Below are 20,890 nucleotides of genomic sequence, written 5' to 3' on the forward strand. Positions count from 1 at the left end.
ACCTGGAATTCAGAGAAGCACCTACTGAGTTTAGGCACCTCCAGGTGTATGGGGCAGCTGAATTAAACATTTTTGGTCATACAATTTAAGACATCAGTGTCCAAGTCCTTTAATGGATCCAGCCTTTAGGCCTCTTGAAATTTTTTCCTTTAGTCTGATATGAAATGTAGGAGATGCAGTATATGAAGTTCAGCAAATGACTGCACATAAGAAAACAGCTGAAAGCAACTTAATTGGTTAAATCTGTTAGGTTCAAATTGACTGTTAAATCTTCAGCCTGGAAGAGGAATAGGCAATTTTCTAAAGGGGGAGGAATCCAATGAAAAAAAGATGAGCTATGTGTCTTTCCAACCATTCAAGGAAATTCTCTTTAAAGATATTTTTGGAGCAGCTGCTGCTTCTTTACCTGTTGTGATTTATTAGTATGTCTAGTGGCACTAGTAGGCAGGGTAGATATGCACCTTCTAGAGTAACTAAATAAGAGATACACAGAGCATGAACTTCCATGAATTCACGCTCACTTCATCAGATGTTGTGAAAGGACCAGCACAGAGCTGCGTATAAAGTCAAGTTAGTGGTTTCAATACAAAAGGGGGGAAGGGGGAAGCAGCAAACAAGAAACGCTTTGATAGGAACAAAGGTTCACTCTGGGTTTTCTTCTTGTTTGCTGCCCCTCTTATCCCTCCTACCTCTCATCTCCCTTCCCTATGTTACTAGTCATACTAAATATGTAACAACTTCAATCAAATTTCATATTGTGTTAAATGGCAATCTCTGACAGATGGTGTTGTAGTCTTTGGGGAATCACAGAATATGAGGGCATTGCACTGGGTGGCTTGGCTTCCACATACAGAAACCTCATAATAAATATAAATTAAACAAGATAAAGTGCACACACGGTAGTTAAACCACAGGAACCTAAAGGCAGCAGTATTAGTTGAGAGTTTTTTGTCAATCCCGAACCTAGAATGAATATTATCATTTATGTTGCATATCATACTAGAATCTCATGCTGCGAGGTGTAAACACACAACAAAGAAACATTTTGTCAGAGGGTCCTTACTACCTAAACGTAAGATTAGGCATATGGACATACAGGCAGTTCGCAGACTTACAACACAATTGGTTCCTGAAAACTGTGTCTTAAGTCAAAACGTAACTCAGAACAAATTTTCTCATAAGAAACAATGTTATAAATGGGGGACTGGTTCCTGAACCAAGACCCAATACCCTATTTTCATTTAAAATACCTGAGAATTCTGTACTCGATCAATTATAGATGTGTAATATAGCTACATTAATGTATTTATATTGTAAATAGCAATCATATTGATTTGGAAGGACTTGTTTGAGGTGATTTTGCTGGACTTTTTGAAAGGCTCTTGGTTGGATTTTTTGAAGGGTTCTTGGCTGGAGTCTTCTCAGGAGTCTCGGCTGCAGGTTTTTCTGGAGTCTTGTCTGCTTTCTTAAAGAAAGTGTCCAAGCAAGTTTGGACAGATGTTGTCCAGGGAGATGGGCAACGCAGCGAACTTGTTTGCTGGTGTGGCATCACATTGGATCAAGCATTGTAAAGTCGAAACTGATGTCATAAAGTTGAAACAGGGTGTCAATTTTTAAACTTAACTCAAAATGTTGTAAGTTGAGGACTGCCTGTACCAGACAAGATAGGTACCTCAAGCTTTTACTTAGACAATTCTGAAGAAGTATAAGCAGGAGTTGCAACAATCTCTCTTGTTATTTTTTTTAAAGTATGTGTTTCTTTATAGACATGACATACTTCTCTAGTACTTAATGTTTTCTAATATATTAAATGCTTATCAAAGCTCACATGGAGTAGCAATTAAAGAATAGAATGTACAATGACCAGTGCGGCTACTGCCTCTACCATTGGACTATATCCTAGCTTTCTTTTTGAAATATGAAGGTACTTGTACTGTACATTTTTATATCTACTTTAAGATGACTCCCAAAACATCATGGAGATATTCACTAAGTCCAAAACTAAAAAAAAAAAATTGTAATTTTCATCTTTATTTCAATTAAACTAGGGTTAATCTAGCGTGCTGGAGAAAAAAAAAAGATGCAGTATTCCATTTAAATGCTAAGTGAGTGCTCATCTAATTTCCTTACACATTTTGAATAATTTAATGGTTCAATATTTAAACAAAGACAATCTCTTACTTTACTATGTGGCTTTTACTTAAGATGATAAATTGCACACGTAATTTCTTGAACCTCAGGTGTCCTGAAATTCAGGAGAAGAGCTAATTCAAGCAGGCTTATAGCCCTGTTCTGTGTTGCATTGACCTATGCAGCTTGGAAGATCACAGTGGTTACAATAATACCATACTAACGCCGCATGTTAGAAATGTCTATTATCATTTGAATCATTTAGTTGTATCGTGAAGACAACAGAGGCATCAGTGTCAGCAATAGAATAATATCTGTGTAGTCATTTTACAGGTATTGACAAGCATTAATCTTCAACATCAACAAAAAAAGCCTAAACAAAACCAGTCACAACATAGCCCTGAGGAATTTTAGTGGGGTAACGTGAGATGTGAATTGATAGGGCCACAGAAAATAGTGCTTTGTTCGTATTCATAGGCAAGCTTTGGATAAAGCTGTACCTCTAATATCTTCTAAATGCACACAAAAAAGACAGTATCTTATTTTCACTTAGGCTTGATTATGAAAAAATCTGAACATCAGGTCATTTTAGGTCAGATCTTTTGCATTGCTCTAAAAGTGAAAAGGAGACTCAACATTAACTTAAAGCAGCAGGAGTAGCAGCTAAGGATTCCCTTTAACATAGCAGAATCCTAAATTAGCCGTATCTGTGTCCAGGTTTTCTTGCTTTTACTCTATCATAGAAATTGTTCTGGCTTGGGATGGAAGTATGTGAGAGAGCAGTAGCCCAGGTCAGGGTGTAATATACTCCAGTGCCTCTGGCTGACAGAGCAGCTCCTTGGGAACTATTTACTATCAGTGAAAATGAAGACTTTCTAAGGTTGTGCCAAAGGCTAACTAGATCCTCATGGTACCCAAGCTTCAAGCCACATACACTCCTCCACAGATGTGCCAAACACTGCTCTGCTGTCCTTGGGCATCTAGTTCTATGAGTAGCTTTATCCCAAACCATCTTTCTGTCAAAGACATTGTAACCAAAGGCAATCGCTAATGCTAAAATTTTCTGGTTTGCCATAAGCTAACAAATCTTTAAGCACTTCTGTTTTCTAGTCCCCTGTTGCTGCATGCACAATTGTTTCAAGTTTCAATAAATATTTGTAAAATAATACACATTTTACTTCAGAATTTTAAATGTTCTTTTACATATGTCTTGCCGGTAAATAACTTGAAAATGCTAATAAGGAGATCTATCAATGGGAGAAGGATTATGGAAACTAATCAAATTATAGATACATGCATAGTCAGTGTATGCCTGGGGTGGAATTCTGTTTTCTTCCTACATCAAAATGGCAGCTTTCTAACTGTGTAAGTGCCAAAAATCCCACTAATGCATAGGAAACAATCCTATTTCCCTTGCAGCCTGGATATATAAGTGGACATATAAAGATTATGCACTGTCCATGAATGTATGCAGCTATGTATGCACGCCTGTGTTCCTGGAAAATGTAGGTAGTCAGAAATGCATGCCTATCTGGTGTTTGATTCCAGAAAAGCACCTTCTCATTGTTAACCCCAAGAGCTAAATGCTTAGGGCACAGAGACCCAAATTTTAGGGCAACCCTTATGCAGAGGGGATTTGAACCTGCGCTGTGCTCTAACCACTATGTCGCAGGGCATTGAAGTGCCCTGCTCCTAGGAAAGGCACAGGTGCCGGTTGCCGGGGCAACCGCAGGCGGTCAGCTGACCAGAAGGGGGCAGGGCCTGGCCTATATAAACAGCTTAAGCTGAGGCCAAGGAAAAGGTTCCCCTCTGGCAGCCGAGGGAGAGGGAGCTCCGCTGGAGCATTGCAGCCTAAACAAGCGGGATGGCCTGAACAGCTTCGGTGCACAGAGAATGGGAGGAAGCTTCATGGGGCTCCACAGTGGTGTGGGGACCCCGATGCCAGAGAGGGCACAGCATTAAGGGGTCATTGACCCCAGCCCTGCAAAGGGGCATAGTGGATTGGGGCCAGGTAAGGCCAAGGCCACCTGAGCCCACAGGAGTTGTAGATCCGCAGTGGAGATTTAGGGGCCAGGCATGGCTACGGCCACCCGAGCCCCAAGCGCGGAGATAGGCCCCAGTGCAGGCGGAACTCAGGGAGGGCGAGCACAAGAGACGCCCCAGGGAGGGCGAGCACAAGAGACACCCCAGGGAGGGCACACAGACTGGAAGCCCAGAAAGGGCACATATACAAGAAATGCCCCAGTGTGGGCGAGAGTACAGAGAAAGGCCCCAGTGCGGGCGAGAGTACAGAGATAGGCCCCAGTGTGGGCGAGGGCGCAGAGAAGGGCCCCGAGGTGGGCCATGAGTAGAAGACAAGCCTGGAGGGCGTCTGCGAGGGCGCGAGCAACAGTAATTGACTCAACAACGTCCGGTACATCTGAGAGGCTTGGGGCATGGTATTAGGGGTGGTAGGAGCCACACGTAGCCCTTGAGGCGGGAGTGCACAGAGTCATTGTAGATGGGGCACAGACGGGAGTACATCAGGGGTACCGTGTACAAGGGGACAAAAGGCAGCCTCCCTAAATAATTTTATCATCAAAGACGTGGCGGGTGAGAACGAGGGTGTATGGACACCCACTTGGCATGGTAGGGGGCTCTAGGAGAGATCACGGCCGCTCCTAGGTCCCCACCCTGTGACACACTACATGGCAGGCATTACTCAGACTCCATCACTGCTGCTCTTTTTGAAGCTGTGTCCCTGAACAGCCAAGGGGAGAGGAGTGTGGGGCCAGGAGGACATGAACAGAAACAAAAGTTACATGGCTCAGTACCTACTCCGGAAGAAAGCAGTCCTTGGGTTCTAGACTAGTCTTTCCTCTCAGGTGAGGTAGAACCCTCCTACCACACTGTTCCCAGCCCCAGCTTTATGATCACAATCACTGAGTGAGGGCTGGCAGCTCTCAGGAAGCTCATGGGTGCAGGGAGCAATCTCCCGCCCCTTGCTGCCCAGCTGACTGGAAACAAATTTGCTCCTGGTCAGCCATCTACATGTGCTGTATTGTTCAGTAATTACTCAGCAGTTTATTTGCTACTTGCATTTGCAGGTAGCAAATTAACTGCAGAGTAGAGCAAATTACTGCTCCGTAAAGGTCAGCACATGCAGACAGTGATGCTGACTATACTCTACTGCGCAGTATAGCATCTTGTGTAGATAGACCTACTGAAAAGAGAAGTTCCCATGTTTCCACTGGAACACACAGCTTTTGCCTGGGAAGTTCAGGCTTACAAAAGTATATTACGGTGTTAAAAACTCTAGTCTGAGTAATATAGAGCAATTTAATATCTTTGAGGTTAATATTTTGGAGTTGTCGTTCTCATTACAAAATTATGGACAAAGTGATATTATATCAGTCTTATGTGGAAAGATTTATTATTTTTATCACCTCATGCCTGGCCCAATAGCATATAATGTGTAGCAGAAATCAACATTATGAAAATGTTAAAGGACATTGAATCAATAAGAGCATTCTATTCATAGGTTATGCCTCAGAAAATTTACTGAACCCATAGAGTAAAAAAAGAATAGCACAAGATATACCTTATTTTAAAAGGTCAATTCTGATTATAGAAACACAAGCAAACAGTAAATGACCTGTTTCCTGTGGGAATGATAAGCTGGTTGGGAATCTAATTGTGATACTATTGTAATAGTGCTACCTATTTTTACATTCATTTTGCTTTTTATTTATGAATTTTACTGTGTTTCACTGTAAGTCCATTGAGAAGAACATTTGTATCAGAAGAAATACCCATCTTGCAGTCTAATTAGTACAGTAGCCCATTTGGCATGGATAAGCTATTTTTAAATAATTATTAAATTGATTTAGGTACAACAGGGTAAGATTTCTCTTTTGGAGGTCAATGGCAAAATCCTCACTGATTTAATTAGTCAGGATCTCACCCAAAAAAGATAAAAAGGAGACTATTTTAAGAAGGTCCGATTAAAATCAAAACATTTTTCCTGAAAAATATGAAACCCTTATAGAATTCATGATAACATGATGATTGGTGTTGTGGTTATATCTAGATTACATAATCAGGTTTCGAGCTATATTTGCTCAGCACTTTGCATACATAATGAAAAGATGGTCCCTGCACTAAGCTATTTACAGTGTAATGGCCTGATTCAAACCTTGTTAAAATCAATGACAAGATTCAATGTCTGTTAGACCCTAAAGAGATTCATAGTGTGATACGTATGAGAGGTTTTCTGACATATGTTTTCAATGACCAGAATAACAGGTTTATGACTGTGGCTCCTATATCATAGCAAAACTTATGAAACTTTACGAATCTTTAAACACTGCCACATTATCCCTTCTTTCTCCCTCTCAAAAAGCATGACAACTCTTTAAGCAAAATCCAGAAAGTTGTCATATATTAATTCTGTAAACCTATGCATCTTATGTTAATCATTTCTGTTTGTATATGCCTATTCAGGGATAAATTTACACAGACAAACACTCACGGTTTTGTTGTGGGGACTGTATTCATTTTATAGAAAACAAAAAGCACACCAAAGCAATATGGATTATATTTCTTTGCAGAAACATTTCTATAATACTTATTAGTATGAGTACTTTGCAGAAAACAGCCCCTTCCTCCTCTCTCCCTCCCGAAAAAACCCAAACAAACCCCAAACCTAGGATCTTAACTGTAGGAAGCTCACCATGGCCATTCTAGTGTAGTAGATGGAATCCTTCAATCTTGCAGTCATTTCCCATGAGCTGTGTTCAATGGGACTAGCAGATAATAAATAAGGCATCTACTGCTCTCTTTTCTTCCCTCAGTGGCTTCCAGTCTATGTTTCCCATTTTCTTTTTTCTTCCTTGGCTCAGACAAATAAGCTGCTGTTCAGGGGTTCAGTATTTAACCCTGCAATAGCAGGGAATTATTACTCCCAACACCAGCTGGTATACAAATGGTATATGTTGGTTGTGTTTTCTTTACAAAATATAAGTTAGGGGGAAATTCTCCCTGTATAAAAAAAACAGTGAAAGATGCATGTACCATTTACATCTTACTTATGCCTTCAAAATAGTGCTGTTCTATCACTCTGCACAAGGGAGAATTGATGGAGTTGATACCTGTTGAGAGACAGACCAAAAATATACATACATTTTTCTCATTCAAATAATTCCAGCTAAGAACAGGTGGCATGCCAAAAATGGATTCAAAACAAAGATGCTGTTCAGTTCATGGGGCGGTTTTGCATTGTTAGTGCTGTGCAAAGCAGCCTCAACTACATCTTAGGACAGTTTCATGAATTACTCCCAGACTGGACATTTCCTGAATGGCACAAACTGCTGTAGACAGTTTTTACATCTTCCTCTCACCCTCCATGTTGGGGGCATGTTGGCAGTGGGGAGAGGATGCATTATGGCATAGTACATGTCACACCACTGGCTCCCTGGTGAATATAAAGTTCCTGGATGCAGTTGGGGTAACTTTGAGCAACTTTAGGACTTCCCAAAGTTATGCTCAAATTTATACTATAGCACCTGGACAGTCCAAAATCAAATAATTAGGTGTTAAAGAGCCATTTGGCCTTACCAGTGGTCTTGCACTTGCCGGTGTCATTTACCACAGTTAGATCAAGAACTGTACAACATAAAATTCATATTTTGCATAGAAAAGCAAGTTTTAGCCAGATCAAATCCATAGAACATAGCTTTAGTGTACCAAATCTTTCTTGTGGATTGTCTGAAGATCAAGTCATAAACTATTTCCTGCACTAACTATCCAAGTGGAAGCATCAGCACACTTTTTCTTTGTTACCTTTGGCTATGAGCCTGTAGTCGCTAGCTACCACCATGAAAATAGACTGCATGTATTGAGATTGGTTTGTTACTGCTACTAGTATTCCACATGTTGTTAGCTTTCATTGCCAAAATATCTCCACTAGTTTAAACACCAGGAAATACTGAAGGGCTTTTTATGACATCCTTTTCTAAATGTTTCTGGAACTGAAACTTGACCAATAAATATATTTCATCTACTATTCTTAGCCTTGAAACAAATATGAATGACCTTTTTAGATGAGCAGATATTGAGTTTTTCAATCTGCGTAATAGGTTTGGCATTCCTGATGAAAGCATTGTGCCTTTTACTAAAACTCAAAGAGATGAAATCAAATTCCGGCAGTTGGTTTGCTAATGTTACTAAGTTGTATTGCTTTTCCCCATGAAAATAAAATCCCACATCATGCAGGAATGATCATATGGCATCACTGCATTATGTCTGTTGAAACATTACATTGAATTTAAAATAAAACCCTGTAGAATATTTAAATGTTATAATCATAACACTTACAAGCAGTCTTTGACAGCTATAGGAGTTTCTCACTAGCAAGAGTAACTCATTTACCACCATTGCCTTTCTGTTATACAAGGACATGGTTAGTGTTTAAAATGTGCAGAAATTAAAAGCAAACAGAAGGCACTTTAGATTCTGCAGCTGTACCAAAAATAAGATGTTGACTTTTCAATTTGCAAAGTGGATTATAGAATCCATAGAATGTTTCTGACTCCTAATTCAAAATTATTTTCCTAAAGCTGCCAGCAGCAGCCTTGTAAATGTGGAGTGTTCCCTGGTACATCAAAATATGTGTAGGAAAAGCTCTGGACAAGGCAAAATAACTTCTCCAGAAGTCACGCATCTAAAATAAATATTAACTTTACATGTCAGTGACTGCTCTTGGCAATTCATGGAATTCAATTAATAATAAACCATACATTCTTTGTTTTGTCTATTTAGAGCATGAGGTCTTTAGGCAGGAACTACACTTTTTGCAATGTGTAGCGCAATAGAATTCTGGTCTCTCTTGAAACCTCTCGATTCTACTGTACTACAGATAAATAACTTTAAAGTCAAATGGGAAAGATAGTTGGACAAGACTGGTATATTTCATTTATATTATGTTCTTAATGAGTACTCTTAAATAAGGAATTGGTTCCTTGATGTGCAAGAAGTAGTACAAGCACAGATTTAATAAATATAAAAATTGGCCTGCCCCAAAGGGATTTATATTCTAATATAAACCAGGTGACAGAAACACACACAAAACAGGAATCAAACAACATTCATGAATTTTGTCAGAAGATCAAAATTTGTTAGTTACATTTACTTCTTATCTCAAACATTGACCAACCCCAGTGCCAAACTTTGGTATCATACAAAAACAGCTTCAAGATCACTCAAAGGGCAGAAGGGAATAAATTAAATTGGGGGTTGTCAACCAGGGGGTATGAGTACCCCCAGCAGTATTTAGGAAGGTCTTTGGGGGTACGCATGTGTGGGCAGGGATGAAGCGTGCCCCAGGGCATGGCGGTGTTGTCTCCTCTGGCACGTTTGCCTCGTACCTAGGGGAGGGGGAGGTCTGCACTGGGTGCCGCCAGCCCCCCATAGCACATTGTGGTGCCTCCCTGCCCCCACCCCAGCTCACTTTCCTGATTGACGGCTGGGCCGCCACCCTCAGTCAATAGCCGGCGGTGGGTGGCAGTGGCAGCCACCATGTGTGAGGTCTCTGCCATGTTCAGCCCCCGCCCCCCAGTGCTGCCACTGTGCATACCATGGGAGGGCATGGGGAGCCTGTGCCTCTGGATCTATCCACAGGGTGTGGTGGCACAGGGCAGGCTGGGGCTGTGCTGGGCTGTTTCCGGTGAGGAGACTGAGCCATGCTGCCCTCAGGGCAGGTGGCGGAGGCCCTGGGACGGGGTTGGAGGAACTATGGCATATCCTGGAGTGGCAGCCTTTCTCGTAGCCCCCCTGCCAGCGCCGCTGCCTCTGCCCACCCCAAGTGCAGCACGGCCTAGCCCCCTGCTGGGAAGAGCCCAGCACTGCCCCAGCACCAGCCCGTCCTGTGTACAGATCCAGGGGTACATGCCCCCCCATGCCCTCCCAGGGTGCGAGCTGCTCATTATTAAACAGAATTAATACCTGAAAGTGACATGAAAATAAAGTGATTAAGCATTTCAGTATGACACATTCCTAACTATATTATGGTCACATGCACACACACACACACACACACACGTGCACGCGCGCGCGCACACACACACACACACACTTCACTTTTGTAATAATATTGTTTTATGATTTGGATTTTAGAGTTTACCAGTTTTTAATTTCAAATATAAAGCAAATAATGACATTAAAAAATCAAATTCTTACCAAGTGTTTAGGCATGGAAGAGCTAGTGACTGAGACTGCAGTGATGTCGACTGATTAAACAAAAACAAGTCACAGCAAGACTCTTACATCTTTGGAATTACTTCTTTCCTTTGTTTGGAGGGAGCCAAGTCTGTCTCTGGTAGCTGTTGAGAGTAGAACTGAGTAGGACTCAGCTCCGTTAAAGTTTGTGTTTCCTATAACACCACACACCATTGGTAAAATAAAGTACCTTTTAACTTGAGTAAGGATACCAACTCTGTCCCATATCACTTTGGAGAGAAATAAATAGCACAAAGAGTGGGATAAAAATCCTCAATCCTGTGAAAGCTGAAACACTTCCAAAACAGCTGGACAAGTCCCCATTTATCTACCATCTAAGGAAACACAAAAGTCTCAGGCCAACAGGAACACATGAAAGTTGAATATTATCTATTTTGAAAGGTTCTCACTATTTACATACAAAAGGTCAGGTTTAAATAGTAACCCTTTTCATGATATCCCCATTGTCACATTTGGAACATTTATTCCCAAATCTAGGTGCATATTTGGTTTCCCTAGTGAAAAAATTGATCTTCCTTCTCCCCTACTTCATTACAAAGCTCAAGGCATTTACTAAATGAGTTGTAGCCTCTATTTGAACTAACAGAGCTTCCTCTGATGGAGCTGCTATTAAGATATCATCTAAATATATTAGCAGTTTTATTCCTCAGGCCCTTAGAATTGACACTACAGGTCTTAATAAGATTCTTAATGCATCCTAGGTCTATTGAAAGATTTAAAATGTTACCAATCATGGGAGCGATATTTTGCCTCTATGTACTCTGTATAGCTCTACAATTACTGTGGTTATAAGTAGCTATTCAAACTGTTTTACATGCTAAATATTATGCCAATAAATAAACAAACTCAGTAATTTAAATACAATATATAAAATCAACAAAAGAAAGATCAGGAAGTAAGTTGGCAAGAACACTGTGAGGTTCATATAGGCAAGAGGTAAATTATAGCAGAATACACTGGGTGTATCTACACAAAATGCATCCCCGCAATGGGCAAAACCTGTGCGAATGCACTAATGTGCAGTAGCTTTAGTCTACTGTGCATTAACATCACAAAAAGACCATTCATTTGCACTAATGCACAGTAGCACCGATTACAGCGCATTAAGTTGGTACCTGTTATTACAGGTACTAAACGTGCCATAATTACAGTGCATTAATGAACATGTAGCCATGCCCACTAATAGCCAAAAGATTTGATCCCAAATTCAAACTCTGTCAGGCTATTAAGGGGATTTTAAAAACATATGAAAAGAGCAGATGAGGAAGAGGGGAAAACCTGGCACTGGGTATTTCCCAAGTTTGCGTCTCTTCTCTATAGAGTTTGGCCTGCCTTCACCTTGAGAGGAAAGGTACAATGAATAGATATAATTTTATTCAAAGGGGTGGTCTGAGAAAGCAGGTTGCACCGGAAATTAGTTACAAAACTTGACATGGGAGATGAGACTAGAACTAGAAAAAAAGTAAGTAGACTTGGATGAGGAGACAGCCAGGTAAGAAAATGGCTGAGTGGTCCATGGTGAGAGACAAGGAAAAGCTGTTTGAAACATGGAAACTTGGGGTAAAAAACAGGTTATCTTCTCATGATTGCATTTTAATCATTCCTCTTCCTTTTTTCCCCCATGGCAAAAAGAAAGAAAAAAGTAGGTGGCAGCAGGGACATAAAACAGGGGCAAAGAGGAAGAAGTGAAGAAAGGCATAGGCAAAATTATGTTTTTTATTTAAAAAATCAGAACTTTTAGGATTTTCATCTTTTAACCAAAAAAGCCAAGATCTATTAAGAAGAAAGTTGTCTTCATTTTTGGTAAAAATAACCCCATAAAATAAAACAAACAAACACGCCCCCCAAAAAACCCCAAACTCCCCCCATTTTTAATAAAAAATGCTTGAAAGAAAACATTTTACCTGTTATAGAGACACGAAGATCCAAACAACTGATTAGCGCAGGTGGAAAAAGTAGAGCTTGAGAAACTTTATTTTCTATCAGATTCTTTATGTAAAGCTTAGGTCAGAATTTCACTTATAAAAGGTAAACAAGGAGGCTATCAAATATGTACATATGTCAATAGAGGTGATAAAATTGATATTTTCCTGAAAATACATAACAACCTCATCTGGGGTAAACTGAAATTAATTACAAATCTATCTCATCTCACATACAGGTTTTATCCATTCAATCCTTGTAAATCCTTTTAAGATTCTAAGGAGGAAGAAGCAGCTGACGTGTTTCCTTTGATCTCTGTTATAGCTGAGTCTGCTAATTTGCCTTAGAAAAGTCACATACAAAGTCAGTTATACATCAGAAGGTCACCTGCTCAAGCCATGGAAGAAAGCTAGCAAAAGGGAGCTAGGAATACAGTCTCCTTGAGTTTGACTGCTCCCCTAAGCGTGGATTAACAGAAGCAGTACAGAAGTTGAGAAGTCACAGTGTAGACACAGCCCTAACACTATGTCTGCCACTGAACGGTTGTGTGCGTGAGGAAGGGGAGAGAAAGTATTGCTGATGGTGCGATCTTTAACAAATCTGTGAACATTCATGTAAGGCCCCTGGTTCACCTACCTCCCAAAGTGACTGCAGAATTTGCAAAAACTACTGGCAATACATATTGGCGGAATTGCTTGGATGTGAAATGCATGCTATAAAACAGACTCTCTTTGCTAACAAAAGGAATATGGATCAGAGGAAGGAAATGGGGAAGCCATGAATTCCTTACTTAGGCATAACTCTCATTTGATATAGTTGGAGTGTTGATCAAGTAAGTGCCTGGTACTCAGATATAATTCCAATGAGTAAGATATAGAAATCTACCTTAGATAAAGATACAATGTTATCCATTTTCTGATTTCAACACAGAAAATCAATTTAGACAGATATTTTCTGTCACTGGCCTATATATTCCTGGCTTTAATTTTAATGTAGTTATAAGTACAAAAGACAGGCTCTTTTGTGTGGTTTCTTCAAAACTAAGTGTTTCTTCCCATGTTAATATTTGAACAATATTTCACTAATCAGTTAAGACAGAATGATTTCACTGCAGCTAGATATTAAGCAAATTAGCCCACACCTATGGTCAGGTTCACATATCCCAGTCCTAAACAACAGCCAGTTTCTGTATTTCATGATGACTGCATGCTTGTCACAAGCTGTCTGTATCCAGCTTCAAAAGGAAATTGGTTTGCAGCCTGGCTTGCTCCATATTTAATGATAGTTGCTGTGGTAATTAAAAATTAGGAGAGATCTTCAGGAAAATCAATTAATTATACATGCAAAATGTATCAACTAAATTTGGATGCACAATTAGATGACTAATCACAGCTTGAAAAGGTTGAGAATTGCAGTTGCACACTTAAATGGATGATTGTATACCTGCCCCACCCCATATGCCTGTGTTTTCTTGGTTACAGGCTCAGTAGTTTATTTGCTATTTACAGCTACTTGTCAAAAATAAGACATGCATGTAATACAAATGGTGGATTTTTAATGAACAAAGGCATTTCCACATCTGCAGCAAAAATGCAGTTGTCGGTATTAAGGGAGTCTTTGGGATTTTGCATTATTACTTGTCTTTTTTACCTCATGGGTAAGATAATTCTTGCCCCAAATTCTGTAAGCCTTCCTGAAAGTCTCTTTTGACAGCAGAGCTGGCAATCAATCGCTTCTTCAAAGAGCAGTGTCCCTTTTTTGGCCTATCAGATATACACTTTTACTGTCCAGACCTGATGCTGTAATCTATTCTGCCATCTTGAGAATAATACTGTACTTTCAGAAGTGATGTCCCAGGGCCTGGTCAGCATTGATTCACAGATACACTGGTAGCATTGAATATCTAATGTGACATTAGAGAAAATGATGACGTCTTTTGGAAGACAAACACTGGCGATACTTGGGTGATTTAACTCTAGTATGCCACAACCTACTCACCTTTGAATACAGCACTCTGAATTAGCTACAATTACTTTCATGATTGCTTAGGACAGAATTTCTTTTTTCTTAAATGGCAGTTTTCTAGTTGCCCGCATAGCCTTTTTGGCCCTAACTTTATGCTTTGGACTTAAAGCCTGCATATACAGAGTGAGCGTGTGTAGTAGACTATGCACTAACCAAGTATATATGCAGCTACATACACATGTACACAACCCAGGTGTGCATACATCTTAGCATAAGTCCCCCCAAAAGGGTAACAAGATCAGGCCTTCTTACCCAAACTCTTCCTCTTCCAGGTCAGGGGTAAAAGGGGTGAAGCTGACCTTGGCTGGCCACTGCAGTGGCAGGGAGCGGCTGTGTGGTAGGCTCCGAGGGAGGGTTCTGGCCACCTGCATCTACCCCAGTGTTCTGTTGAGAAGGCGGCAGACCAGGGCCCTGGGTTTATGGTCACAACCTGACAAGTAGTCCTGTTCACTTCAGTGGAATGTTCTGTGGAGTAAACTACTATACAAAGTGAGTAAATATAGCAGAATGTGATGTTTGCACAGATTAGTTCAATACTGTTCCTGGGTCAGATTCTGATACCCTCATTAACATTGGATAGTATTTTATCCCAAGGATGTTGTGTCAGGTGGAAGGTTCTTCTACTAAATCACCAATATCACTTCCTGAAATAGTCAGTAACCCCTTGAAAGGCTCCAGCCCAAGTAATGACCCATTACCAATCTTAGATTCCCCCTACACCTTACAGGTGTTGTGCAAGTAACTAGTTAATTGCTCAATTACCTGGAGACTGGCTACACATGGGAAGTACCTATCACACAATAAAAAGCTCCAACCAGATCTAAAGTTAGACCTCAAAAATGTGTACTAATTTTACAACTGGTTGCTATTGAGCTTTAAATTGCTCTTGTAGCAAGGTTTCCCCTCAGTTGGGAGCTCCATCAGCTTATGGGCCTCCCAGCCACAGGGATGCACCATACACTGTGAAAAACTCCAAAGCCCTAGGGATCATGGTAGGCATGATCCTCAGGGTCCTGGGGTTTCCTGTACCCCAGAGCTCTAGAGATCATAGCAGCCACAATCCTCTGGCCTCAGGGGTTTTCTGCACTCTCAGGGCAGGGAGATCACTATACCAGGGAACCTCCAGCCCTGGGGAATCATGGGGCACCCCTGTGGATGGAAGCTTTTCAGCTGGGGTGCATGGGGCTCCCAGCTGCAGGAACCTTTTTTGTGCCAGTGCAGAGAGAGACTGGGTTCAGGCTCCCCCTGCACCAGCAATAAGGTGCAATGGGATCTAATGCACAATTTTCCCATCATGCCTTGACCTGCACATGTAGAAGGGGCCAGAGTCTAGTATGCTTAATAGCATCACAAGTGTAGATAATGGTGTTATTCAGTAAGTAGGATGCTACTAAACTGAGGTAAAACTGTAAGTATCAGACACCATAAATGACAACATCACAGGTGTGCTATGTTGGAAAGGCCAGTTATTAATTTTGTGGATGATACCAAGCTGTGGGGAGACATGGGCACATTGAAGGATAGGGTCAGGATCCAGGATGACCCTGACAGACTGGATTCATGGGTAGAATGGAATCCGATGAGGTTTAACAGAAATAAATGCAAAGTCCTTTATTTAGGTAGGAAGATTCCTCACCACAACTACACAATGGGTGGTGGTCCACTGGCTGCCACAACATCTGAATTAGACCTGGAGGTCATGATCGATTGGAAGATAAATATGAGCCAACAGTGCGATGAAGTTGCCAGAAGGGCTAATAGAACTGTGGTGTGCATCAGCCGATGTGTGGGCAATAGATCCAGGGAGAGATCGTCTCTCTCTGTTTGGCACTGGTAAGGCCTCAGCTGGAGTACTGTGTCCACTTCTGGGTACCACACTTCAAGAAGGACATGGGTACAAAGAAGGGACACCCATTGAGAGGGTACAAAGAAGGGGTACCCATATGGTCAAGGGCATGGAGGATAGGTCCTATGAGGAGAGACTCCAGGAACTGGGCCTGTTCAGTCTGAGTAAGAGAAGGCTGAGAGGTGACTTGATAAGATAGTCACCTACAAGTACATCCGGCATGAACACCAAGATCATGGGGAAAAACTCTTCTGGAAGGCATCTCAAGGGAGGATGAATGGGCAGAAGCTGTTAGAGGGTAAATTCAGGCTAGACATAAGAAATAAGTTTTTTCTCTGTAAGGATCACCAGAATCTGGAACATGCTCCCAGCAGAGGTGTTCACCCTCCTTTGAGGTGTTCAAGATGAGGTTTGACAGGCACCTTGCTGAGATCGTCTGAGCCCAATAACTTCCTGCCCACAGCAGGGAACTGGATTTGATGATTTTGCAGGTCCTTTCCTGTCCATTGATTCTATGAGTCTACATTCTTATACTAAGGGCTAGGTTCTGATTCACTTACTCAAATCAGATTGCATTTTGATCAATAAGTAGTGCCATTGACTTCAATGGGACTAGTAGAGGAGTAAGAATGGCAGAAAATGGTCTAGTCTAGCACTCTGTAGAAATTGTTTTCTACTGCTTCAGCCATTATGTCAGGGTTATCAAACCTATATGTCCCTTTTTATATCACAGTTGTGTTCTGCTTATATCACAGTGCAGCCAAAATCTGCCACACTTACTTGTAGTGGGTTATATCTTGCTCTTTGAGTAATTCCAGTGAACTAATTGGATTACTCATTCTGTAAGGCATCATTTGATATGAGTAAGGGTTTCAGAATCTGGCTCTTAACATTTATCCATATTTTATAATCTGATTCACAGTGATTTTTCCTTACAAAGAAAAAAGGATTCTAAAAATAACCTTTAGAACTGTTATTCACATTGCCATAATTGTATTGCTTTTACTAACATCCATAATGATAAAAACCCTGAGTTATTTCCAATGAAAACTATCTCTCTATCTATATACACATTACATTTTTCAGAAGACCCTTCTCCTTCATTAAGTTCTATACTATAGATGCTCCTGGAAGTTATAGTTTAATCTGGACAATCCTGGCTGTGCAATTTAAGCACTGGTTTACATTGTAAAGTGAGTGTTTCTACAGTCATTGCACTAACAGTAAAATGTAAATGTTTTTATTGAACTTATATGGCTTGGATGCACAAAGCAAGTGAAAAAGAAATCCTTTGTTATACACTAAAATGGTGTCAAAACATAAGATATAGAGCTGCAGTGAAGCATTAAATTTAAAATGGTTAGAGCACCTTTTTAGGTATTTTGCTACTGTCGGGGTCCAACATCTTTCATCCCCAAACTGTATTTTATAACACTGTCTGTAAGTTTGAACGTCTGTCTTGTATTGTCATCATTAAAACACTTTGTTGCAAATACAGTTGTCGGGTTTTTTTAAGTATTAGAATCATCACCATTTTATTGAAGGGGAAAATTCAAAAGGCACCAGATGATAAAAATGGAATCTCAAGTTGCAGCTCATTGCACTGGGGTTTTATAACACATTTAAAACATGAATAGGAGCTTAATGGGGAGTTAAAACCCCTCAGGGGAATATTCAGTTTGCTCCAAACATGGGTATCTCCTTTCCGTTTTCCAGGGATATATGGACAATTTATACAGTGTCTTAATCCAGTAAATGAAATCTTTGTGTACACATTCTATCAATTAGGGGATCATAGACTCTCCTTTAGCTATCACAGCAAAGTTGTTCTTTGTAAGTCATGTTGCCACTCCAGTGTGCCTATCAAATGTTGAACAAGCTTCAGTACTTGACAGCCTCTGCCACAGGGTTAACAGTTCTTGTAAAATGTTACACAAAAAGGTACTTTCCAAAGAAACATGTGGTAGACATGCAATTTTTAAAAATATTAGCATATGTATACCCTTCAGAAAGTTTAGCATTATAAAGTATGATCAGCTTTTTGGGGGGTAGGCAAAATTAAAAACAAATAGTAGGATAGCAGGTGGCAGCGTATTTGTTACATTTATCTTGTAAGCAATGTGTCAATTTTTTTTCAGTAACTAGAACATCTTGTGTGTATGTCCACTTGGCCACTGATGGAATTGTTGTGGTTTTCCAGTTTCTCACAATGACATTCTCAGTGCCTTGTTCTCACTTGAGAACAAAGGTCATAGCACTGCTCCATGGTCAGCAATTTAAGGGACAGAAAAATAAAAGAGATGTCAATGTGTACGTATGATTATTTTTAAAAAATTTTTTCAGCTGAAATGGCAAACTATTTTAGTGAGACAATAACTAATATTTATATCTGTGTTCCTACTTACCCTCTCTCCAATATGTATAATATTTATCATTTTTAATATTTCATTTTAAGGTATATCTATATATATGATTGGTATAGACAACAATGTAGCTGCATTAGTGCATGTGTTCTACTATAATATATAAAAGCATATGTTTGTGCTTTTTGTAAGTTAAATGAGAACTTTGGAAGCTAGAATGTGCATTTTCTTTAAAATTTCTGGAAAAAAATTGGCAAAATTCAGAATGACACATTATTCATAGATACCTTAATTTCTCTAAAACTGTTATCACACTGGGTGAAATTGAACCACCATAACCAATTATGATTGTGTGTGTGTTTCTATATACAGACATATAATAGGGGCACAAACACATAAACAAATACACATATGTGTATACTCTATCATTTTCTTTTGAGTTTCTCTTCTTGATGCAGTAGTGAAATATTTAATATACGACATACTGGGCTTTCTTCTTTTTTTGGTTTGGTTTTTTTCAGGGATAAGAGAAGGAGAAAACATCCATTTTCTCCTTCATTCGACTAGAGGTTGTAAAATTAATCCTTGAAGTATAGGGAGGAAAAAGAGAGAGAGATATCTGAAGGTCCTTTGGTGGTTCAAAGTCTCAAACACCTTCCTCTCTGCTCTTTCTCATAGTAGCATTTTGTGGGCAAAATTCTACTGTGCAGACTTCAAGCACCAGCATAGTCATGGAGTTCTTTCCAACATAGGCGACTGGTAGGGGGTGCATCGGGGTGCACATGCCCCCCCCACCCTGACAGGGCTGGTGCCCCCCCCCGATGGCTGAGACTGACTGCCAGGGCTGCCTCCATCAGCAGCTTCTGTGGGTGCCCCCCCAGATTCAGGAGGCACCAGTCACTCATACTTTTCCAAATACAAAGAACAGCAAGAGTTTCTTCTGCCATGACTTCCTTGCATTAATTTTTCAGGAGAGAGAATGGATAAATAATTGTCCACAAGACTTATTTTATTCTAGTTCATTATGATGCATGAGCTGATGTGCCAAAAACTTGTGGTAGGGACAACACTTTCACTCATCCCTTCTATTTGAGAGATCAAAAACACAGAACAAATTATTCTACTTTTTATGACAACTTTTCTACTTGGACAAATGAGCACTGTAAACTAGTTCTTTGTGGATCTACTTTCTTCATTTCACAAGTGTGCATGAGATCTTTCTCAAATATTCCAGAAAAATCACAGCTGGTATTTACAATTATTTGTTTGCCCTTTCCACAGAGTTCCCACCCTCACAACTAGCACAAGTATATGATGTCAAGCTAATGCTGTTTCTGAAATCTATCACAAAAAAAATCACAAATTTGGCAGCAAAATAGCAAGAACATGTTTTCAACCATTGTTGAAAGCAAAAAAAATGCGAGGCAGCTCCATGTACTAATACTAGCTGTGATAATATGGGGACAGCAGCTTTTAGGTTACCAGAGGGGCAATATCAGCAGTTCATTCAATTCTCTTTCCTCATGTGACAACAACAGATGTCAAGTTTAACAGATCTTCTGTTTCCCCAAATCTTCTCCTAAAAGCTGTTAGATCATAACATCCTATCTCTATGCTTTGTTTCTTTTCTTTTCTTTTTTTTTAGTTTTGCCACTCTGGTCTTAAATGTGTGAGCAATAGAGTAAGAAAGAAAATAAAGTGCCACATACTGTAATAGAGCAGGGAATAATGCTCAGCAAAATGCAAGAGTGGTTGTTATCGAAGAAAACTAAAGGAAATAAAACAGATTATTTTTTTCCCCCCAAATTGAACCAAAATCTCTCTCCTTCACCTACAAAAAAAAAAAAAAGGGGATTTACCATAGCAAAGAGCCTCGAGTTAGATCAGCCTTAGCTCTATTCATTGATCCAATTAACTGAGATTTTTTTTGCTAGCCATAGCAATTCTACAAGGAACGCTGGATTATTAATTTTTATTTGATGAATCCAACTCCTATGCTGTGTTCAATTTTAATTCTATAAACCAAGCAAGCAGGTCTATGTGAATGACAAAGGGCTTCCTTAATGCCCAGACCCTTTTAATATGCTAAATGAGCACTTTCTAAAACAATAATACAAATAGGTTTGTTGTGAATTAAGGAGCTGCATCTAATAAAAATTCTTGCCTGAGTATTACTTTCTGGGTAGGAGTGGGGGAACAGATTAATGAACTCTGCTATAAAATCTTAAAAGGTATTGCTGAAAAGAAGAGGGGTGAATGGCAGAGTGCTTATGGTGTAGTTAGATTCTGACAGTCAGGCATTTGTGGCACTTGAAATTACTGAAATTAT

The sequence above is a fragment of the Gavialis gangeticus genome, unplaced genomic scaffold (genome assembly GCF_001723915.1).
Source record: "Gavialis gangeticus isolate Ggan-Ray unplaced genomic scaffold, GavGan_comp1, whole genome shotgun sequence".
Classification (NCBI taxonomy): Eukaryota; Metazoa; Chordata; order Crocodylia; family Gavialidae; genus Gavialis; species Gavialis gangeticus.